General features: G+C 39.0%; 1 protein-coding gene across 40 annotated transcripts in view; it reads left to right on the top strand.

Annotated features, from left to right (window-relative positions):
• Window positions 1–25,196, top strand: part of PTPRD (protein tyrosine phosphatase receptor type D) — a 1,705,510-nt gene that overhangs the window by 78,749 nt on the left and 1,601,565 nt on the right. For all 40 annotated transcript variants that reach the window (XR_012159111.1, XM_073345355.1, XM_073345353.1 and 37 more), the window contains one exon: window positions 3,579–3,647. The gene's annotated coding sequence lies outside the window, so the exon portion shown is untranslated. The remainder of the gene's footprint in view (window positions 1–3,578; window positions 3,648–25,196) is intronic.

Below are 25,196 nucleotides of genomic sequence, written 5' to 3'. Positions count from 1 at the left end.
CTTTGCACTCATCAAGAAACCACTTACGTTCACCCCATCGTTTTACTTTCTAATGACGTTATCTCTAAATCATGAAAGAGAACATCTTCTATGTATTATTTTTAAATCTGTCTGCTTATCCACTGATCTGTCTGATATTTATTTAATCTTCTCTTTTATTGAGGAATTTTACTTTTTAAAAAGCAATTACATCATGCTATATTAAATGTGTTTGATGCAAAGTGCTAATCATCTGCAGATTCTGTTGTTTTTCCACAAACTAGAAATTGTTTTTTAGTCTGTCTAGAAGATGTTCATCAGATTTACATTTTCTTTCTCATTACAGAACTTTAAAATGAGCCACACTTCACAGCTCAAAGTGTGGAAGATGTCATTAAACTAGCTGTCTAATCAAGAAGGTGTAAAAAATTTAATTAAACTAATGGCATGCTGACTTAATTATTCTAAAATATATTAAAACACATTCTGTACGTGTGCTTACACTCTTATAATTCACATAAGATGATTTTATTTACTTCTTTTACTTAAGTGAGTTTCCTTCATAGGATGGCATTAATGGTGTATGCATTGTTATGGTGTACTATATATGGTCTCATATATGATTAAATATTCACATATAAGCAATAACTACATGAAAACACTCTGGTCGGACGACAAAAAGCTTTATTTTTTTTTCAAGTGCTACATGATTTAGCTTCACTACTCTCATAAAAGTCTATGCTTTTGAGCTCACCAAAGTAAGACAATATTGTTCAGGAGTCTGGTAATTGTACATGGAACCTTTTTACCTGTAGGTCATGAGTTCAAACCTAGAACAGGTCATTAGTGATCTACAGCTCTTACCACTCTACAGTTGTATATGCGAGGACATTAAGTGGCTTCTGTCCAGTTTTTAGAGGACAGCTGCCCATAAAAAAACAAAACAACAACAAAAAATCACACCCCTATCTGGCTTGCTTGCTGGTATTCTCTGCAGAATTGAAGCGGCAAAGAGACCAAACTACCATACCTTCTCAGTAAGTATCCCCACTCCCTCCAAATGATGGTTGAGGAATAGTGAGGGGACATTGCTCAGAAGTTTCCAGTGGAACTGCTTGTGCTGTTTCTGATCTATCTTTGCATTTCTAATGCATCCATGAGTGTCCTGTTTAGTCACCACATACTTGTATAACATTTGCATTGAATTCTGTCTGAGATGAGACCTGCCTTCTCCTCATATTCCTTGTTTGAGCTGATAGAAACCAGGAGTACATTGTGGGAACCTGATGTGGCTTCATTATTTGCTAAAGGCCTGCACAGAGAGATGAGCCTTGTGTTATTCCCTAAAGGAGACAAGGAGTAGGCCCTTCCTGATCTCTGGTGACAGAGAATTGCCCAACTAAGATCTTCCCCTGCCTATAACCTTTGGTCTCTGAGAGCTGTGGTCCACGGACTGTTATCAATTTAATCAAAGCTTATGAGATGGGGCATAGAAGAGATGGATCCTAGCGCATTAAAAGATTTTAAAGATCAAAAACAGTATTCTGAAGCAAATCCAGAGCTGAACAGTAAGCCAGTATATGTTGCTAAACACTAGTGAAATGTGCTTTTTGGGGGGCTGTCCCACTTACGAGGGGATAACCAAGCTTCATCCTCCATGTGATGTATGCTGTACTTGGAAATGCTGCTGTAGTACATTTGCAATAATGTATTCTGGAGGTGCAGAATGCATGGATCATATAGTCCAAGAAGAAATGGTTACTGTAACAATGGAAGACTGACAAAGTGCTTCGAGCAAAAGTTGCTGTGCAGGAGCAGCGGTAAATCAAACAGAACCCCAAAACTGCGTAATTACATTGTTAGAGGGCGAAGCAGTAGCTCTTGCCAGTTCGCAAAAACAAATAAATAAATAACTGAATAATTCTCCTTCCCACCAATCTTACCCGGCTTTAGCTTGATCCATCCATCTTCTTTCTAGGCTTCAATTTAGTTTTGGCATTGGCATGTTTAGGATACAGCATTATCCAGCACTGTAAGAAGAGGAGACATAGAGATGTTTGTCACTGGTGTGCGTGTGACATTGTAGTCCATGTTGTCACTCAATCTTCCCTGACAGTATTACATAGATCTTTAATAAGAACAGTGACAGGGACTCCACAGGTGATAGGACTTGGGACGAACTAAACATGCCTAGCACGCCATTCTGTCAGAGAGGCACAAGTGAAGCCAGATTGCTGTGATTTAGTCCACCATCTCCATGACCTCTTAGGCTGATAATCAGTATCTTATGATTGACTGTGTCAAAAGCCGCAATGATTGTTCTGAGGAGAAATACCAAACCTCAGTTTCTAGTGTTGTCCGTGTGTCACTTTCCATGAGCAGGAAATTCTGGGGTTTGGGGGGGTATTTTGTTTTTGGGGTTTTGTGTTTGTTGGGTTTTTTTGTTTTGAGAGAGAGAGATGTAGTGCAATTTCACCTCTCCATGGCAAAACAAGGGAAATAACAGGTACTGACAAGTATTTTATAACATGGCATCTTATAGGTAATGGATGAAAAAATATGTTTACTCACGTAGTGTATGTTTATTTTTTTTTCTGTTTCCCTAAACATTCCTGGTCTAAATTTTCCTAAGTGACTAGTGATTTGGGATACCTCAATTTTTGGATGCCCAACTTGAAACACTTAAATGAGATGGGAATATCAGCACTTTGTGAAACATCAAGCCCCTCTAAAGTGTCTTAAATTGATTTCCCCAAAACTGAGAGAGACAGAATTATGAGTCTGTTTTGAAAATTTTGGTTGAGTGTACTCCAAGAGTACCTCAAAGGCTCAAACACCAAAGGCAATTAAAAGAACCCCAAATTTAGGTTTTTAAACAAATCTAATTTTTTGAAGGCAAATATATCATTTGGGGTTCCTGACTAATGTTTTTGAACAATTGGGGTTGGCAATACCGGGCAGGATTTTTCAATGTGTAATTATCAAGAGAGAGATTTTTCCTGTCATCCTGGATCAGGGTACGGAATGTCCCCACCATAGTAACGTCATCCTGCATACTCCCTGGGCCCACAGAGAGCTCACAACAGGTCAAAAGATGTCTGTGAGAGCCAGATTTAGGGCTGGAGGCAGTGCAGATTGTGCCTGGAAAAAAACCAGCTGAATGCCCTCTCACCCCTCCCCAGCACACACCCCTTCACCATGCAGAACTTCTCCTTAATACTTCAAGGGGAGACCACGGACAAGAATGGGAGTCCTTGACAGTATGGTTCCAGGGCCATGCTGCCAGTTTGCTTAAGCTGTTTGCGTTTTTTTGTGGAACAGTATGCATTCTCCCCAGCCCTGACTCTGGCCCTCACACTTTGGACAGCTACAACCAACCAGCACTTGCAGACTTTACCTAGAGGGTTTTAAACATGGGGATTTGCTGTGCATTAATTAGGACTCTAAGCAGTAATTAATAGATCAGTGACAATGTGCTAAATCTCCCACAAAGCTCTGAGTTTAAAATAGGCACACTGCCACCCAGTATGTTTTTACATTCTTACACTGAGTTTCGGTACAATGTACTATCATGTCGCTTTTTTCCCTTCTTCTTTCAGAGCGGGTCCTCTGTTCTGGATTTTCCGTTTCTCTGTAATTGACAAGCAATGAGTGACCGAATATGACCGGTACGTTCTTCTCTCTTCTTTTATTCTGGTTAGAAACATAACTAGTCAAAATATGATTATTTTCTTTGTTTGAAATTCAGGCATATGAACCAAATAACCTTCGTTCTGAGAGATTGTTTGCAAAAAGTTTTGTTTTTTGTTGTTTTTTTTTGTGTTAATAAGCTATTTCTGGGTCAATGGAGTGCAAAGTATAGGCTTAGAAATGCATTAGGTTCTGTGCACAGTTAAGCAGAAACCTATTTCCATTCACTGAACAATGAACTGCAGGAGGTCTGATAAATCCATTTAAGAACAATAATCCTTTCACTTCTGATGTTAAATGAATAACTTATATATTCAGTAATGGTGAATAATAATTAATATGTGCTGTATTTGATCTTGAGTGTATTTTATAAATGTCAAGGACAGAACAGGAGTAGATTAAAACCACCAACTACATCTTGTAGCCTATAAAATAGGATCACAACGATGGGAGAGAGTAATTAGCTCTTTAATTTCATATTTTTAATTGACTGCTTCTGTAGTTAATTAAACATTTAATGTAGGTTTTGGTTACAACCTTAATGAATATTGTTTTAAGCTGCCATTATATGGATGATCCTTCATGTATACCAGTTAACTTTTTCAGGATATATTTAAGTGGCCTGAACCTGTTATGATAAGAGTGTGTGCTGGAGCACCATTTCCACTTATTTTTTTAAGAAGTTAATTACTAATAAGTGTCCAAATATATTTTTATTGTGTCTTCTGTTACTCAGGACATTCATGTAATACATGTATTTTAGAGTGTAGGGAAGTGGTCCTATATCACGTCCCACCTTCCACTTATTCCACTGTTAGATACAGCTCAGCTTTTTGTTTAACCTTGTACTAGGCTTGTGGTTTTGCTACTTGAAGAAGCAACACTGGACACTCTGGATTCTGGCTGTCCCCATTATCCCCCATCCTGGGGTGCCTTTAAGAGAACATAAAACAAATTGACAATCTCTTTAATTTAGGCCAAGAATCTCTTTCCCATTCTTACTCTCAAACTCTAACTAGCGAATTATAAACAAACAGTCCAAAGGATAAATAAATCTTTCCAAGCTCTTCGGGGGAGTTCTCCTGTAGATTGTCTCAGAGAAGGCCAGCAGGTTATGCACCTCTTGCTGGGTAACAAGCAGGGTTGCTGGAACAATTTTTATAGTGGGGGTTCTGAGAGCCATTGAACCAAACTGTAAACCCTGTATATAATGGAAACCACTTCAAGACAGAGGGGTGCGGCAGGCACCCCCCACCCCCACTCCTAGTTTCAGCGCCTATTGTAACAAGGACTGGCAGGGTAATAAGGACCATCTCACAAAGGAGCCCACATGGTCCTGGGTACATCCCTGCAATAGATATAGGAGTAATTGGTCTTATATACAGGAATGAGCACTGGGAAGGTTGCTTTGGGCTCACGTTTGTTCTCTTGATGAATCCTGAAGAGCCTGTACACCTCATCATACATGCCTTTATGCCCGTATCCACCATTGGATTATGATTTATTTCTACAAAGACCTTTGTGAATCTTTAATATTTTATTGCATTTATTTTAGCCAAAACGTGTCTAGGTCTGTGTCACTTAATAGACATAGATTATTTCAGTGCCCTGCATTGGTTCAACACCTAAAATCTTTTTGCATGTAGGAAGAATAGTGTATCACATGGTGTATTATTTTTCAGTTAGTGGCCTCAGCATGTACCTCAGTATTAGAGTGGATTGAATTTTTTAAATACTGAAACATGGTAATATATTTTCTCTAAATTATCATGGATTTTTCTGTAATGTTTTTTATAAAAATCAGGTTTTCATCACTTTTTTCATTCTTGATAAAAGGCCATTTTTCAACAAAAACACTTCTTGTTTGAAAATTTTGGACCAGCTGTTGATCACCTAAGGGATTTTTATTGACAAGGTGCCTCTTTTTTTACTCACTCCTCACTGTCACAGAGGCTTCAAGACTATAATGGCATATTCAAATGGTTTAAAAGCATGGAATAGGTATGGCAACTACTGTAAATTCCCATCACAGTGACAACTTATGATTATTTTTGTCTGAATTATGATGTTGCCCCTGAGGTCACCCAGGGCCGGCTCTAGGTTTTTTGCCACCCCAAGCAAAAAAATTGCTGCCCCAAGCTCCGGTGGGGCTGGGGCACGCAGGCGGCGCTGGAGGAGGAGGGAGTGATGTTACCTTCTCCCAGCGCCTGCAGGGGCTTTCCCCCTTCCCCTGCCCGGCCTCGCAGAGAAGCCCCAATATAAGGGGTGGCACAAGGCAGCGCAGCAGCCAGTGCGCAGAGGAGGCCACGCAGCCCCGGCTCCCTGGCAGGACTCGCCCTCTCCTCCCCAGGTAGCGGCTGGGCCCTGGCAGCTCAGCACCCCGGGGATGGGGCTTCCCCTTCCCGCCGCAGCTGGGGGCATGGCACCCTCGCCCGTTCTAAGTGGCACAGCTCCGAGAGCGCAACTGCCCCCCACCCCAAAGGATGGCCGGAATGCCGCCCCTGGAAATGTGCCGCCCAGAGCAGGTGCTTGCTTTGCTGGTGCCTAGAGCCGGTCCTGAGGTCACCTCAACTTGGGAATTTTTCTACCCCTAAGGTTGAAGTGAACTTTTTGCCTCCAAATCAGGAAAAGACACCATGCACTTAAGATATTTTGCCCTTCTTAGGAGTCAAAACACTTGTTTCCAAAGGCCTTTGTCAGAAAATTTAAATCTGAGTAAGAGAACAAGGTGGTTGAATGTATAAGTGCACATAAACAACAAATACCTATTAGCTCCATTCTCCTTTTAAAGGGGGGCAAACCAAAAAAGTAGCTTCAGATCCAAACTTTTGCAAAATGTTAGTAGTGCTCGGATTCTGGGTTTTTAAGGCCTAATATGGAGAATGGTGATATCTCTGAAATTAGGATCCAGACACAAACTCTGTAAATTTGAGAGTATTTGGATTCAGAGATTGTGTTCAGGCCCATCATTATTTTTGCCCAGTAGATTTGAGGTTTATATACCTGTTATATTCTTATTTTCCTGATTCAAGCTAATTAGGCGTAGAAATCTATTTGTGGTTTCTCCAAGTTCTATATCCTTTTAAACTAACTTTCAAATTCAGAGAAGCCGGTATTTTCATGGGGACATTCTTTTGACCAGGCATAACTGTTCAAATTTGATGACATTCATATGTCAGCCAGACTGATTGCTTTTAAATCTTAGTTTTCCTGCAGAATTTCAGATTTTAATTCAGGGATTTAGGCATTGAAATGAAACTTGCTATTTTATTAATAATTGTTATTATTTAACTCGTTCATGTTACACTGTCAAAAATATCGGAAATGGATGGATGTTTCCAGAAGAATGTCTCTAATGCCTTATAAGTTTGTATAAAATCAGTAAGAGCAATTTTTCTAAGTGGTTTGTCAACGAAACTTTGACATCCATTGCATCTTTAAAGTATAAAGTATAAAATAACTATTACTGATGACAGTTCTGGAAATTTACAGGCTTCTTGTGAAAGAAAAATACAGTGGCAGTAGACCTTAGATCGTATTATGGACTTGTATGTATTCTGCCCTGTAGTTCTCATGAACTCATCTGGTTCCTGACGAAAATAGTCTTGTCACTGCCTGAAATTAGGTAAAGTGGCCTGAGAAAAGTGTTTCCTCTGTTACTAATGGCATCCCTATATGCTTGCTCTCTGGCATCATCAGTGATACATGTAGGGCTTTGTGGCTTCAAAACTGATCTACTGATATAACTTGTTACTCTTACCCTGCCAATCAACTTTTCATGGAAGCAAATCTTCACAGATGATTGGATCTTAAAACAGCTGACTGCACCTGAAAAGGTGATGTTCCACTAGAGGAAGCCACATTAGAGATGGATGAACCAGGCTTTGAAAATTCTAACTACATTGTTTCAGACCATTCTATGCACTGATTCAAAGGTGAACCTTTTGTAAGGTTTGGATTAGACATGGTCCAGAACCTGGTCTGCAAATCTGAACTTTTTGACAGTAGGTGTGGGGCTGGATTTATGGACCACAAGTCCACGTAGGACTCAAGAAGGTCTATTTGGTATGAGGCTAGTCTGCTGTGTGTAATATTAAGTGGTTGTTATAAAGAGTGATATCATGTCATGGGGGGAGGGATAGCTCAGTGGTTTAAGCTTTGGCCTGCTAAACCCAGGGTTATGAGATCAATCTTTGAGGGTGCCATTTAGGGATCTGGGACCAAAAAAAAAAAAGGAAATTGGGGATTGGTCCTGCTTTGAGCAGGAGGTTGGACTAGATGATCTCCTGAGGTCCCTTCCGACCCTGATATTCTATGTTCTCCCCTCAGTCTTCTCATCTCCAGACTAAACAAACCTGATTTTATTCAATCTTTCCTCATAGGTCACATTTTCTGGATGTTTAATTGTTTAATTGTCCTCTGGACTTCCTCCAGTTTTTCCACATCTTTCCTGAAATGTCCAGAATTGGGCGCAATACTCCAGTTGAGGCCTAATCAGTACTGAGTAGAGTGGAAGAATTACTACTCATGTCTTGCTTAGAACACTCCTGCTAATATATCCCAGAATGATGATTGCTTTTTTTGCAACAGTGTTACATTGTTGACTCCTATGTAGTGTGTCAGTGATTCTCAAACGTTTGTATTGGTGACCCCTTTCACACAGCAAGCCTCAGAGTGCGATCCCCCTTCCCCATAAATTTATATATATATTAACACCATTATAAATACTGGATGCAAAGTGGGGTTTGTGGTGGAGGCTGACAGCTCGTGACCCCCCCATATAGTAACCTCCTGATCCCCTGAGGTTTCCCAACTGCCAGTTTGAGAACCCCTGTAGTATGTGATCCACTCTAACTCCCAGGTCCTTTTCTGCAACACTCCATCCTAGGCCATCATTCCAATTTTGTATCTGTGTGATTGATTATTCCTTCCTAAGTGTAGTATTTTGCATTAGCCCTTATTGCATTTCATCCTATTTATTTCAGACCATTTCTCCAGATTGTCAAGATCATTTTGAATTCTAATTCTGTCCTCCACAGTGCTTGCAATCCCGCCCAGCATGGTATCATCTGCAAGCTTTATAAGTGTTCTCTGTATACCATTTATGAAGCTACTGAATAGAACTGGATCCAGGACAGATTCCTATGGGACCCCAGTTGATATACCCTTCCAGCTCGATTGTGTCCCATTAATAACTACTTCGAAATATGCTTTTCCAACAGGTTGTGCACACGTTTCTGTCTTCGTAGTACTGAGACTGGTTATGTCTCTTTCCTTTGTCTTTCTTTCTATTGGATTTAAAGCTTTTTGTATTTAGGGTTGCATTGTGGTTTAAACAACAAGGAGTTCTTGTGGCACCATAGAGACTAACACATTTATCTGGGCATAACAATTAAATTTGTTAGTCTCTAAGGTGCCACGAGGACACCTCATTGTTTTTGCTGACACAGACTAACACGTCTACCACTCTGAAACCTGTCACCATTGTTGTTTAATGGGTGTGTATTGCAGTGGGGGAATAGAGGGTGTCAAGAGGATTTCCTCAGCCATGCTCTTCCTGAGTCCCTGGAGAATGCGGAATGCAGCAGAACTGCCACCATGATTATTTTATTTTATGGAAGTGCTGCTAATCTTCAACTAAGATCAGTACCCCATTGTGCTAGGCACTCTACATATACACAGTAAAACTTAATCTCTGGCCCAAGGACTTGCTTCATTTCTCTGAGTTGTCTGTTTAGATTGTATTAGTATCCCCATATTTACAGAAAGGGGGCCACTGAGAGATTAAGTGGCATGTCTAAGGTCACACACAGTCTGTGGCAGGGCCAGGAATTGAATGCCTGTTGTGTTATGCATTAGTACCTTAACCCACAACAGCAACCTACCATTTACATCTGCTGCCCACTTTGGGCAGCCCAGCATTGGCTCACCGTAATTATGACTCTTCAAAGTGACCCATAGGATAAGGGTAGGAGGCTTCTACACCTTTTCCTGTCCTCTAGCATCCAATGTGGGCCAGTTACAATCTTCCCCTTTTTTCTTTGTAGCATAGTCGTAGCTGCTTTTAAATGTGCTTTTGCAATTTTCAGGACATGTTTTGCATCTGTTTTTGAATAATTGCTGTGGTAGTTCTAGAGCAGGGGTTCTCAGGACAAAATTTTTGGTGTCCTCAGAGTGCGGCCACTAACTCTTGATGGGGGCTGCTCTCACACTTTTTCCTAAAATACTTAATTAGCTTTAAGAAAAACAAATAAATATGCACATATATACGTCCAAATCATTGTAAGTTATTGATTGCTAGCTAATAAGTCTGTTGTTAAAAGTGATATTAACATATAAATATCACTTTTCACTTTCACAGCAGACTTACTTAGCCCTGCCAGGCCTGGGGACAAATTTAAGTCCTGGAAGAGGGGCTAGGGGAGGCAGTGGGGGGCTAGAGGCCAAAGCCCCGCTGCCAAAGCCTGCCAGCCCACCACCCCAGGACTGAAGCCCAAAGCCTGAGCCCCACCACCCTTGAGATGGTGGGAACTCACCAGCTGCCTGCTCCTCCAGCATTGTGCTCCAGGTATCTCCAGAGGGGGGCAGGGCCCAACCCCTGCTGGCAGCCCCAGCAACCAACACCAAGGTGGTGCATCCAAGAGCAACAGGGAGAGGGAGGGGCTGTTAATCCCCCCTTCACCCCCTTCCCCCTCCGACACACAGCCCACAAGGCTGTGGCCACAAGAAAAGCCCCTGGTGGCCGTGTGTGGCCATGGTGGCCGCATTTGAAAAACGCTGTTCTAGAGCAGGGCAAGAATTACTTAAAGGCAAAAAGGAGATTATTATTGCCTTTTGAGAATAATAAATAATTTGGGAAAATATGGAAAACATCTGTTTCCATTCCTATAAATTTTGAATCCTATTTCTTAACAGTAACATCCTTTCTAATTTTGGACAATTGATATTGTGACCTCAAATATGTGACCTCCTAACCATAATGTAATTTACATACAGCCATAGTTTCTGCATGCTGTGCTTTATCTGAAAGCCTAAAGCACCCTGGCTGGAATTTAATAGCTAATGATTTTATGGCTGGTAAAAAAGTCACAAGGAATGGAAGTGGACATCCTTGAGGAGTACCTTAACCAAGGTTAAAATCTTCTGAACGATGTCTGTTCATTCGCAATACCATTCTTAGATGAGAGTATAGAATATTTATACTTTAGTTATTTCCAAAACGTAACTTGCTAAACATCTATAGAATGATTTTGGAACCATCAAGTTTCTCAATAGCTAAATCTATGTAAGCACCTGTCTTTATTTTCATTGCCTTTGCCATACATTCTCCAACCTTTCTGTATTTTGTTTTTAAATTGTGTTGTAAACTGTTCAGGGCAGGAACCTTGTTTATCTGAGTGTTTGTGCAGCATTTAGCATGTTGCTGCCCAGATTCTTATTGGAACCTTTGAGCAGTATTGCAATCCAGATAACAGAAGTGCATGACATGTCTACTCACTGCAGTCAAATGCCTTTTCAGTGGGCAATGAAAGGATTGGTTCATCTATTTGCTTGGATTGGTAGGTTGTATTTAATAATCTTCTGATGATGTCCTCCATTGATTAACTTAGGTGGGTTTTCACAGGTAATCAGATGGTGCTAACATTTTTGCAAGAAGAATTCCTGGAATTTTGCTGATATCACACTTTTTGATAAATTAGTGAGACTTACCCATAGTTTTGAGAAAAATAAGAGACTTTCTTTTCTTAAGAATAACTGTCCTCAATTTCTCTGGTAGTCTTTATTGTTTGGTGTCACTTACAATTTGACAAACATTCCTCGCACCTGGTCTGGTAAAAGTTTTTGTAGAATTGAGCAGTGAATCCTTTCATTCCTAGGCTTTTCTCAGCAGACAGACAAATGACAGCTAGATTTATTTAATAGATTCTAAGGCCAGAAGAGACCACTTTGTTCACCTAGTCTGACCTCCTGTAGAACCCTAGAATATCCCTAAAATAATTTCTAGAGCATATCTTTTAAAAATATAATCTTGATTTTAAAAGTGTTAATGATGGAGAATCCACCACAACCCTGTGTAAATTTTCAATGGTTTTATTACCCTCACTGTCAAAATTTCACACTTTATTTCCAGTCTAAATTTATCTAGCTTCAACGTCTGGCCATTGGATTGCACTATATTTGTCTCTGCTAGACTGAAGGATACCATTATTAAATATTTTTTCCCCATGCAGATACTTCGACTAGTCAAATCACTCCCTTAACCTTTTTGTTAAACTAAACAGATTGAGCTCTTTGAGTCTATCACTATACGGCATGTTTTCTAATCTTTTAACCATTCACACGGGTCGTCTTTGAATCCTCTCCAATTTATCAACATCCTTCTTGAATTGTGGACACCAGAACTGGATGTAGGATTCTATCCATGATCTTCCCCTTGCCAAATACAGAAGCAAAATAACCTCTCTGCTCCTAAGCAAGAGTTACTTTTTTATGCATCTCAGGATCACATTAGCTCTTTTGGTGACAACATCGCATTGGGAACTATGTTCAGCTGATTATCTACCGTGACCCCCAGATCATTTTTAGAGTTGTGCTTCCCAAGATAGAGTCCCCATTCTGTAAGTATTGTCTCCATTCTTAGCTCCTAGATGTATACATTTACATTTAGCCATGTTAAAATGCATATTGCTTGATTGCACCCAGCAACCAAGCTATTCAGATTGCTTTTAATCAGTGACCTCTTCTCTTTGTTATTTACCACTCCCCTAGCAAACTTTATCAGGGATTATTTTGTTTTCTTCCAGGTCATTGATAAAATGTTACATATCATAGGGCCAAGAAATGATCACTGCAGGACCCCATGGAAACACAGCTGCTTGATGACGATTCCCCATTTACAATTACATTTTGAGACCTATCAGTTAGCCAGTTTTTAGTCCATTTAGCGTGTACCATTGTAACGCCAACAGATCCCGGTCGTCGGTGGGCAGGATCGAACCGGGGACCTCTGGAGCTTAGTGGATGAGCTAAAAGACAGATGCCTCCTAGCTAAGGCTATAGAGTGGACTCATTTAACTCTCTCTAAGTGGTGTCGGTGCCACCAAATGGGACAGAACACCCAGAAGGTGTGTGGGTTATACCATGTTAATTTTATATTCTAGTTTTTTAATCAGAAGCCTTTCAGAAGTCTGTTACATCAACACTATAAGCTTTATCAATCAAATTTATAATCTCATCAAAAATATCAAGTTAGTTTGATAGGATGTATTTTCCATAAATCTATGTTGATTTGCATTAATTACATTGCCCTCCGTTAATTCTTGATTTAATAGAGTCTTGTATCAGCTGCTCCACTATTTTACCTGGGATTAATATCAGGCTGACAGGCATATAATTAATTGGGTCATCCCATTTACCCTTTTAAAAAAATGGGTGCAAAACATTAGATTTTTTTCCAGTTTTCTGGAATCTACTCAGTCTTCCAGAATTTACTGAAAATCAATATTAAAGACCCAGAAAGCTCTTCAGCCATCTCTTTTAAAACTCTTGGATGCAAGTTATCTGGACCTGCTGAATTAAAAAGGTCTGACGTTAGTAGTTTCCGTTTAACAGCATCCAGAGATACTAGTGGAATGGAAAGAGTGCTGTCACCATATGATGAGGCTATCTACTCTCTTTTTCCTCAAATACAGAACAGAAATATTTATTGAATGCTTCTGCCTTTTGTGCATTATTATTGACAAGTTTTCATCTAGTAATGGACTGATACCATGGTCAGGATTTTTTTTGTTTCTAAAATACTTTAAAAAACTCCTCCTTATTGTCCTTAACACTGCTGGCCATAGACTTTTTTTTTTTCCTCTTGTGTCCCAATTCCCAACTTCTGATTTATATTTATTTATTTATTTTATAGCTGCCTTCTCTTCCTCTCTAACCCAGGTTGGCTTTTTAACTAATACATCCTTCTTCCTAAGTGATAGTATTTTTTGTGCCTCTAATAACGTATTCTTAAATGATTTCCAGTTCTCATTCACATTTTCTTATTATATTCTTCCTCTTAGCTAATTTGGCTCATAATTGTTTTCGGCTTTATGAAATTGGCTGTTTTAAAGTCCCAAGTACATCCAAAGCCATCAACCCTCAGGCAAAAGTGTAGTTAAATAATATTCTACAGAAACTGTAAGGGCATATAGCCATATTTCACTACTAAGAAAGCAGGATTGGAATATCTGTGGCAATCAACCAAAGATTTAGGCAATTCATCAACTTCTCCTAGAATTTGAGGTAGCATTGCTCTAGCTGGAAAATACAAACTCTCTTCCATTCTAGTGTATAGTTTATGAAACTCAGTGTTGTCTTTTATATCTAATTCTCCTAGTAAGCGAAATGTTTTTAAATAGTTAACTCAGTGTCTTGAGTTTTCATGATATATAATAGGCATTAAAGTAGCAAATTCATATTGTACGGTAAAAGTCTCACACAGATCAACCAGATACATTTAGACATGGTCAGACAAAATCATGTAACAAATTGCTGACTCCATAATAACCACATCTACAAAGGCAGATAATATTAAAAAAAAACACAGCACCCTCTGCCCAAAAAAACCCACCAAAAAAACCCTCAACAACTAGCTTTGTGTGCACTAAAAAAAAAAAGTCCTTGTCCATCGAACAAATCAGCTTTCATATTTCTGACATCCCCAGGCACTGCAGCATAGATAGGTTTATCTCCTGAGTTTGGGTGCTGATTTATTGGAATTAGACTGGTCCAACAACTTTCTGGTTAAATCCCAACCCTAAGGATCTTTGAGATCTGCACAACTTTTCTATTTCCTGGTTGACTGAAAGATCAAAATTTTGGATGATCCAGGTCATTTTATATGACCAGCTGAATTTATGATAGGAAGGAGTTCCACAGCTGAGAGTGTGACACTGAAAGCTCTAGACTAGATCCTGTCTCCATGAGTTTTACCATGTGCATTATCTGTTCTGTGGATTCCCATTAATTCTAGATGCCACCCTGGATCATGGAGATAACCCATTTAATATATTCAAATATGTGTGGAGTAGTAGAGCTGTGTTTGGTATTTGAGCTGATTTTATGTATATCTATGCAATTTTCATGAATCTAATGCTGTATAGTCTTTGTGGGTTTGGATCATAATGCAAGCCTGCTTTTGAGTTAATAGGTTAGGGAAATAAGTTGCTGTTTTAGGTTAGCAACTTAACAGGAAAAACTGCCCTGGGATGCTGCTTTTGTCATTTATAAGATTTATGGGCATATGTTCATGTGAACTGTAGGTAATAAAGTCAATCCACAATGAAATGTTCATGTTGAAGCTATATATCCTTAGAACCCAGTCACATATGCCAAAGAATTAATGAAACCTGCCGCATAATTTTTCTACCTTGTGGAACTATCTTATAAGGTAATGTCTGATGATAAATTGAGTTTATGGTGAACTGCTAGATTCAATCTTCGGCTATAAATCTCCCAAGCTAACTTCTTTCAGCACACAAGCCAAAGTCAGTACAGTATACACCAACTGTCACTTGAACTGAATTCATCCTGACAGGGTAGTATCCCCTGAGAAATCTTCCTTAAATGGGGTCACAAATAGTTCATAATAAAGGAGATGAAAAAAAAATTCTTATAGAGTAATTGAACTTTTTCTTTCAAATGTGTATCATAACTTCAATGTACACCAGTTTGCATCTTAAAGCTGTACAAATTGTCTTCTCATGCAGTTTTATTTAGGGTATTGTTCGATATTCCCAAATCAAATCTTTTGTTATAAGTAGCTTTTTTAAAAAGGTGTTTAAGTTCTGCTTGGGAATTTCTTTCACTGTCAGTGTCCGTTAGTTGATAAACAGTATGCTGTTTCAGTAAATGATCATCTAAAAGTGATTTAAATGAAAAGAAAAATTATACATTATAATATAAAATGCAAGACTATTCATCCTTATGTCCATTAGCTTTACTTCTGATTTACCCAGGTCTGTAAAATGCTATTTATAGGGCCAAATCTTGCATTCATCATTCATTCAAAACTACCATTGAAATCAACAGGAGATATGACTGATTAAGAAATAGTGATTGCAGGATTTAGCCAATAGCTGGGTTTTCACAGTCACAGTTGGGATCTCTCAACTCTTTGTCCTGGACCAAATCCTACAGCCGTCGTGCTAATCTGATTCAGAGAGAGCACCATTAAACCCTTCAGGAAACGCAGGGGATTAAGTAGTTGGATCTTTCAAAGAGAGATTTTTTGTAAACTGGAACTGAAATAATCACTATGTGATGTGTATGGGGAGAGGAGGACATGATTTTTATATCAGTCTTCTATACCACCTGTGAATCAGAATAAGAGAGAAAGCATGGGTGAATGCAGCTGAGTGAGGAGGGCAATGAATGAAAATTACTTTTAAGCATGTATTTTTAAATTGAGGCTGAAAATGAGGAGTTTTAATGGTGGATTCTACTGCTGAGAGAAGGTGGAAGGCAGAAACAGAGCCAGTTGAGTTGCTTTTGAATTAAGAATCAGTGAACTGGCTCAAATATGTGTTCACTTGTAGTCACCTTACCTGCCAAAAAGATATAACAGTAATAAGAGGGGGTTCCAACAGGGAACTGAAATGATTAGAGGCATGAAAAGACTGAGACTGCATAGTAGAGGGGATATGATAGAAGCATATACAGTAATGGATAGGGTGACAAGATGCTAAATACAAAATATTGGGACCACCACCGGGTGAGCACCCCCTGCCTGTCACCGCCGCCCAGGGGAGAAGAAAAAACACGCCCGAAACAAAATATCGGGAAAAATGGTGTCCCGACCATGCTTTGGTCAGGACGCAGGACAAAATGCTCAATATCGGGAAAGTCCCAATTTTATTGGGACATCTGGTCACCCTAGTAATGGATGATATAGAGAAGGTAGCTCAAACACTAAGTGCTAGATTCACAAAGGAACTTTGGCATGGAGATGCTGAGTGTCACCACACCTAACTTTTAGGCTCCTAGAAAATCACTGGGATTCACAAAGCCTGAGTTCAGTGTCTGGGATCCCTATACAAAGAATAGGAAAAGATAGGCACCTCAGAATGGGATTCACAAAAGCCAGCATGCTAAGTGGCTCCTCACCTAAGGTAGCTAATAGGAGATGCCAATCCAAAAGTTGTGTACTAAGCCCTGCCCCTCTCTTGGAGATAGACACCTAAATCCAGGCTGCAGTTGGGATTCTCAACTGCAAACCTCTCTTGGGATTAGGTGCATACACCATTTTAGCAAGAAGCAAGGTGGAAAGGAAGAGGAGGAGGAGCACCTTCATAACTTTTAGCTCAGTGATTAGGATACTAACCGGGTATGTGGAACACCCCTGGTCCAAGTTACCGCTACACCTGTGGGAGAGAAAAGGTTTGAACTGGGATCTGCCCCAGGGCCAGCTGTTTTGTGTAAGCTTATCTACAGGGGTCAGATATGGTAGCTGAGGTCTTAACACACTGATTGGATCAGGCCCTGCAGGTGAGTTAGGCAAAGGAACACCTATCTTTTCCCAGTTGGTACATTGCTTAGGTGTCCAGATGCTAAGACGTAAACTTATGCACCTACCACTTTTTTGTATAAAAAATTGGGTGCTGAGTGAATTTAGGCATCTACAGGACTTGGGGCAGCTGAGTGGGAGTTTTGTGAATCCCAGTGGGCCTGATTTTGGGATTCAGGTGCCAAAAGTGGCAGTTAAGCATCTAAGTTATTTTACTACTAGTTAACTCTACTAATTATCCTTACCTTACTGATAATATGAGAACCAGGGGATACTCAATAAAACAGAAGGAAACCTATTGAAAAGCTATAAAAAGAAATATTTGTTTACATGTCACACAATTAATTCATGGAACTCATTGCCATGTGGTATCAATAAGGCTAAGAGTTCAGCAGGAATTAGAGAAGAATTTGACATTTATATGGTTTAAAAAAAGCATTCAGAATTACATTAGATTTGATACTTTTTTTTAAAGAAAGGCTATAAATCTGCCAATGTCAAGGCATAAGACAACTACTAACTGTTTTATGTTACGAAGGCGTTTCCATCATTGTCTACTACTACTTTCACCTTCTTCTCAAGTATTTGGTTCTGGCCAGTGTATGAGACAGGATACTGGATTATTTGAATTATGTGTCTCATTTGGTATGCAATTCTTGTGGCCCATAAGACCAAAGGAATGGGAGTTTTCGCTGTAACTGAAAGATCCTTAACTATCACTGTCAAGGTTCCTCCCCCGCTCTGAACTCCTAGGGTACAGATGTGGGGACCTGCATGAAAAGCCTCCTAAGCTTATCTTTACCAGCTTAGGTCAAAACTTCCCCAAGGCACAAAATATTCCACCCGTTGTCCTTGGACTGGCCGCTACCACCACCAAACTAATACTGGTTACCGGGGAAGAGCTGTTTGGACGCGTCCTTCCCCCCAAAATACTTCCCAAAACCTTGCACCCCACTTCCTGGACAAGGTTTGGTAAAAAGCCTCACCAATTTGCCTAGGTGACTACAGACCCAGACCCTTGGATCTTAAGAACAATGAACAATCCTTCCAACACTTGCACCCCCCCTTTCCTGGGAAATGTTGGATAAAAAGCCTCACCAATTTGCATAGGTGACCACAGACCCAAACCCTTGGATCTGAGAACAATGAAAAAGCATTCAGTTTTTTACAAGAAGACTTTTAATAAAAAATAGAAGTAAATAGAAATAAAGAAATCCCCCCTGTAAAATCAGGATGGTAGATATCTTACAGGGTAATTAGATTCAAAAACATAGAGAACCCCTCTAGGCAAAACCTTAAGTTACAAAAAAGATACACAGACAGAAATAGTTATTCTATTCAGCACAATTCTTTTCTCAGCCATTTAAAGAAATCATAATCTAACACATACCTAGCTAGCTTACTTACTAAAAGTTCTAAGACTCCATTCCTGGTCTATCCCCGGCAAAGACCCAGCATACAGACAGACACAGACCCTCTGTTTCTCTCCCTCCTCCCAGCTTTTGAAAGTATCTTGTCTCCTCATTGGTCATTTTGGTCAGGTGCCAGCGAGGTTACCTTTAGCTTCTTAACCCTTTACAGGTGAGAGGAGCTTTCCCCTGGCCAGGAGGGATTTCAAAGGGGTTTACCCTTCCCCTTATATTTATGACAATCACAGCATGGCCAGGTGCCCTTATTGTTGTTCTGGTTTTCAGTAGAACTGGTCAGGAATTTTCCTACAAAGCGTTTTGTTTGTTTTTTTTCCAAAAATGCCGATTTGTCAAAATTGAAACTGTCCACATGAAAGTTTTTATTAATCTTTTTTTTAAAAATCAGAAGAGGAAGTTTTGAAATGGTGGAAATGAAGTTTCATTTTTGGTGAAAAATGACTTTAATTTCAAAATTTTAGTTAATTTATACTAAAAATAAGTGTTTAAAATAAAGGTCAAAATCTAAAAGTTTTTAAATTATTGAAACAAGTCTTTTGAACTGATGCAATCTGATTTTTTTTTAAATGATCAGTTCATGAAATTGTTTTTGCTTTCTCAACTTCTTTTGTCCCAGTTTCTGATAGAATATTTTTTAAATTAAAATTCACATAGGATGGGGAAACCATTTCACATCCATATCTAGTTTTGAGTCTAATCTTTCAACTTTCATTCATGCCAAATTTCCTTGTAAACTAGAGGGACTTTTGAATGAATAAGAACTGCAGGACTGGGTCCTATATTTATTGTTGTTCATATTTAGAATAAATATTAAAAGTTATACGTATTATTTAACTACATTATAATTCAAAATATGTACTTTGACTTACAAAGAAACTTTACTGTTATTTTATAGCAATTAGCCCCAGTTACAGGAGGAGGGGAAGCTGATTTTGCATTAATTCATTCAACTATCTCTGTATGGTTTGTTCTTGCTGATGATACTTTGCAAGATTTATTGCTACCCGTGTGGGCCACTGGGTGGGAAACTTAATATGACTGGCTGTGATTGGGACAGTCACATGAGAAAGGGGGAGGGAGCACTTGCTGGGAACATGGGGATGATCCCTATTCCTTTGAGGCTCTATATGCTGTTGGGATACTCCGAGACCCTTTTCTACTCGGTTCCCAAAAACTCAGTTCAACTCAGGAATTCATCGCTCAGGTACCTTTATTTGGCATACAGCAGTGCCCAAGCTGACCAGGCTCAAACACAGGGTGCATGCATAGTACAAATCCTAAGTTACACGGCAAAACTTTTATTTATATGCATCTTTACTAGCTAATACTGGGCGTGCATTGCATCACACAGTTCATGATTGGCTTGGTTACTTTTCAGGAACCAATCCCTCAGGGTGGATTTGATTTAAATCAAAATAAGTCAATGCAGTTATTTAATAATTATCACCATACTGGTCATTTAGTATTACTCATTGCATTCACTGACACTCAGTACTACTTTAAAGGTGAAATTGTAAAAGGAAGATCTGTATATTTCAGCTATTTATTTTTTATCACAACTGCATCTAAAATAATAGTACCGTAGAGTAACAACTATATTTTGTGCTCAAACATGATAACTGAAGAATAGTCCAGAAGGAAGACAGGCAGTCCTTAAGAAAATAAAAAATTTACCAACCTGAAGACCCTGCATGTTCAGATATGTTCCTTTCATCATCTTCAACACAGCTTCCTCCTGAGAAGGAACACTTCTCATGATTTTTTTCATTTGGGCCACCAGGCCTTGCATTTCTTTGTTGCACTGTTTGCATTTTGGCCGCATGCCTGTCTTACCCATAGGTAGAGGAACTTCATTAAAATAGTCCCAAACTTGGTATCTCCTACGGCCTTCTACCATTATAGGTTTTCCCTTCTAGTGAGAGAACGGTATGGTAGATCTCAAATCAATGAAGGCTACGCTCAGAAAGACCTCAAGACTTCTGGAATATGCTGCTCAAACAGCTTCACTTTTGTTTCGACTACCTGTCCCTCCCCTCTCACATTTATCTCCAGACTTCTTCTCCTTGTCCAGATCTATTCCACCCCCAACAATCTTCTATTCATTGAACTTTTTGAAACTTTGCACTTTTAGAGAGAGGTAAGGGATTGACTCTGTGTACACAAATTTACAGAGGGACAATAGGGTTGAGGTCTGTTATTTCTCACCTCTCTATATTAATTAATTAATTATTTAAAACCAGTTTTGCTGTTAACAAGCATGTTCTCTCTGTAGACACAAATCCACAGTCTGAGAACTGCAAAACTAAGCATCTCTGAAGGTATCTTCTAGACTGAGCACTGAGTTCCATTGGGTAGATAGAAAGATTAACCTAAATAATCTATACAGAAGCCCCTGGAACCACATAAGATTGGGTCTTTAAACCATGAACTATTGGAACACATTTACAAAACTTTTCTTAAACATTACATGAATATATTGTCTCATACTATAGAATTAGAATTTATAATCCCTATTCCATGATGAGATACCTTTGAGTTATAATGTATATTAATTAAAATGATCTTTAGATAGATTTTTCCTCAAAAAGCATTTTATCAAAAAAATCGAATTTAAATTAAAAAAAATCTGAATTTTAAACTTGTTTTTAAAAAATCATTGATTTTTATCCACCCTGCAATCCCTGTACTGCATGCTCTGTCTATGTGCTGTCCATACATAACCTGATCTCTACATTCGAGATTTATCTTGTCCATTCTCCTTAGTACTTGAGTGATCCTGCTTATCTTAGCTAGACTGGTTCCAGCATAATGCTTGTTACGCCATTATTTACAACTTAATCTTCCATTCACCTTCCTAATCATGCCCACTGAGAAATGAGGTCTTATATCAAATTACTCATGTCATCCATCCATTGGGCAGCTGGGAGGGGAGGGAGTATGGACTGGCCCTTGCTTTCCCTGTGTATTAATTTAAATCTTATTCTGGGTTCTTGGGAGGCTTTTACGCCAGTTGTGCTGCCCCTTCCCTCCCTCCCTGTAACTGTAGGATGATATAGCCATTATATTTTGTGGGTGCTATGGGTCTGCCTGATTGCCTGTTTCGGAGGTTAGGAAAGACATTTTTCTGCCTATTGGGGCCAAATTGGCAGAGGCTTAGTGGTTTCCCCCCCCCCCCGCCCGCTTTCTTCACAAGATCTTGGAGACCAGTTACCTTAAACAGCAGTAGGATTTGGTAGTTAATGGTAGGGCTTGGTAGGGATTGTCGAAACTTGCAGCTAGTTTCCAGTAAGGTTAAAACGCTAAAAGGGCCAATTACCAGAAATAGGACCTGACATTTCAGTAATGGACCTTGTGGTCCATGAGCTAATGTCTCCTGCCCCTTTATAGTATGCTCCGTCCCCCTGGGGTGGGTGTGGGTGTGTGTGTGTGTGTGTGTGAGAGAGAATTCCAAAGAGCAAGCTGAATCAAAGGGATAGGCTGAGGAGAGTCTACTCTGAGTTATGGGTTATATGGTGGGAGTGGATTCAGCAACAGAATCCTTTAAAATGTCTGCTATGTGATGGTCTGGGTGATAGGGCAGGAAGTGCCCCTCCCCATGTGTCAAGTTGAATGAAGTTGGACGTTTTTGGTGCTTATTTTTAAAAGATGGATTATAGTATACAATTTTAGCAAATGATTATCTACCAAGGACAGTATTTACAATGAGAAGATGTCCAAAGTGAAAGCACCAGTGACCAAATATTGAGTACTTGTGGCACCTTAGAGACTAACAAATTTATGCTCAAATAAATTTGTTAGTCTCTAAGGTGCCACAAGTACTCCTTTTCTTTTTGCGGATACAGACTAACAAGGCTGCTGCTCTGAAACCAAATATTGAGTGTTTCACAGATTTCTTTTATTCTGTTTTAGTCCCTATCATGGTAGAATCTCATAAAGAACCTCTAATGAAAGAACAAGTTAAAAAGAAATAAGGAAGAGGGTAATCTTAGCACCATAATTGATAACACTGTGTGCTGCTATTAGTGTTACCTAAGATAAAGAGTGAGCTTCCTCCCCAGCCTATTAAAAGTTACATCTGCTCTACAACTGGTCCCAGTTGTGTAGCATGGAAGTGTGTAGTAGCTATAAATATCATTTAGTGGGAGATGGAGGCTGACAACAATGATTAGATGGAGTAAGTTGGGGAGAAGTTTGTATAAAAACATTTACAGCTTTTAAACATTTGTTGATACTTAATGTGAATGACTGGAGAAGAGGGCACCTTCTGATGCTAGTGGCTTCTTCTGGCAATAAAGAAATGCAGTTTTTAAAATGAAATAGGTACAATAGATCTGACTATTGTATGCTTGCTAATTATAAAAAAAAAAATCATTGAAAGGTAAAAAGGATGTTCCTCGGACATACTGCAAGTAAATAAAACTTAACTACTTTCATTCGTTACAATTTATCACAAAAAGATAATGTGTTAAATTCAGTTTTGGCACAAGGGTGTGCAATTGATTTGAAAACCAGAGTTGCATCTACATACGTCAAGTCTGAATTTGGTAACGTGGTTTAGTAAGTCTATTGATATTGAGCACAGAGATTTATATTTGCTAGAAAACTATACTCTCAAAGTCAGGGGTAGCGCATCATTAAATAAATAAAGTAAAGTATGACATAAGCATCTAAGTGAAGTTATTAGTTATTGTGTGGATATGGCAGGAATCCATTGCATTTGATGCATTATTTACTTGCAAGAAAACTTGCAACGCTAATCACCTTTGTATTCCAGGACACTTGCATCTTAAAATAGGAACCCATTTCAATACTGCTTACATTTAAAAGGAGAATGATGTAATGTTAACAGTCATCAGATTTCATGAATTAAATTTTTTAAGCACTCAGCCTGCCTACTCTTAATGTGCAAAGTCCACTTCAAGAAGCAGGATTTTGTTGTTGCTTTTTGTTTTTAATGTGATGCTAACCCCAAATCCTTCAACTTTCTCAAACTACAAGACTAGTCAGTTTTAAGGTACTTTTCTCATTCACATGTATGTGTTAATTCATTCATAAAATGCCACATTAATATAGTTGCTAAGCTCAGTGTTTAGCTTTTGGATCTATTCAGTGATGCTGTTAAATAACACCTTATGAAGCTTTTTATACGCTTGCTGTGAGGTCATATAAAAGTAAAGTGACAAGTTTATACAAAGTTTTAACTTTCCCTGTTATCATTAGTTGAAGTAATGCAATATATTTTCAATTCCTTGCAGGTTCTCACCTCAGCCCATTGTCAGCCACTATTTGCAACCAGTGCACTTCTAGTGAAGGTGTTTGTCAATAATTCAAATGAATTCTAATAACTGTGCAGCAGTCATTTATTCCTTTAGGCACTATTTCCCAGAATTTATAGTCTCTAGTCTGTAATATTTATTATTAGAAAAGACCCTTCTGACGTATACTCTGCAGTCATGAAGGGGGACTTGTGCAATTTTTGTGACAAATCAGTTAAGCAAATTAACTTTTACTAATGTAATTTTGAATGGCATTTGAGTAATATATTTTGCTGCCATTTAGAAGGTTGAGTTGTTACAGTGCAGTTCGTGGATTAAGATGTGTCTTTTGCTGGAGATGTTTTGTAGGGTTAAGGTTACTCAATTTCTAAAATAGAAACAAATTTACGTACTCACCATGGAATGTTTTGTGGAATTCACACTGATGAACCCCTCACGTTTTTACTAATGACGTTGCATGTTACTGTTCTTTTTATGTATAACTTGATTTACGCAAATCACTAGTGTGAATTTTTCTGAGAAAACTTCATCAAAACATGCTGATTTGTCAACTCTAAAGCTGTTTGCAAAAAAAGGGTAGGTTTTAACAAATCACCCAATTTTGGAGATTTTTTTAAAATGTTCAATTCAAAATAACTTCCATAATTTTAGTTTGTTTATACTAAAAAGTTATTTTTAATTAGGTCAAAATTGAAACAAAACTTATCAGAATAAAAGTTTTTTGATTTACCCAGTCTGATTTTTTTGTTTGTTTTTGAATTATTGGATTATGAAAGTTTTTAAGAATACAACTTTTCTTCCTATTTCAAAATCACAAACTCTTGTGGAACAGGAAAAGCATTTCCCTCACAGCTCCATCATGAGAGGGATGGAGAGTGACTGCCTCCATCACAACCTCTCATGGCATCATAGTGGTCCTACATTCCCCCTGCATCTGTTTCCCTCTTTTGGTTTTTCCCCTCTTCCCAGGATCTCATCACCTCTCCACATTCTCCACCGTATGTGAGAAGGTGACCCCTACAGTGGGATGCCCTTCAGCAGCAGGCCATGGCAAAACAGCCACACCTTGCCTCGATTTCCCTTTTCTTTGGGAGTCTCCCATAACTCCATGCAAGCTTCCCACTTGTAACTCGGATCTGAACACAGTTTCCGTGGTTCATCTCCACTATTGCATAACACAAGTAAAAACAAAGATGGCTTGATTCTACAAAGTTCTGGGCAGGCTCCATTTAGTCAATGGGTGATGAGGGTATTCAGCACATGCAGGAAGGCCATTCC

The sequence above is a fragment of the Lepidochelys kempii genome, chromosome 5, assembly GCF_965140265.1.
Source record: "Lepidochelys kempii isolate rLepKem1 chromosome 5, rLepKem1.hap2, whole genome shotgun sequence".
Taxonomy (NCBI): Eukaryota; Metazoa; Chordata; order Testudines; family Cheloniidae; genus Lepidochelys; species Lepidochelys kempii.
Note: the sequence above shows the minus strand (reverse complement) of the source record. Positions and strands in the feature narration are given on the sequence as shown.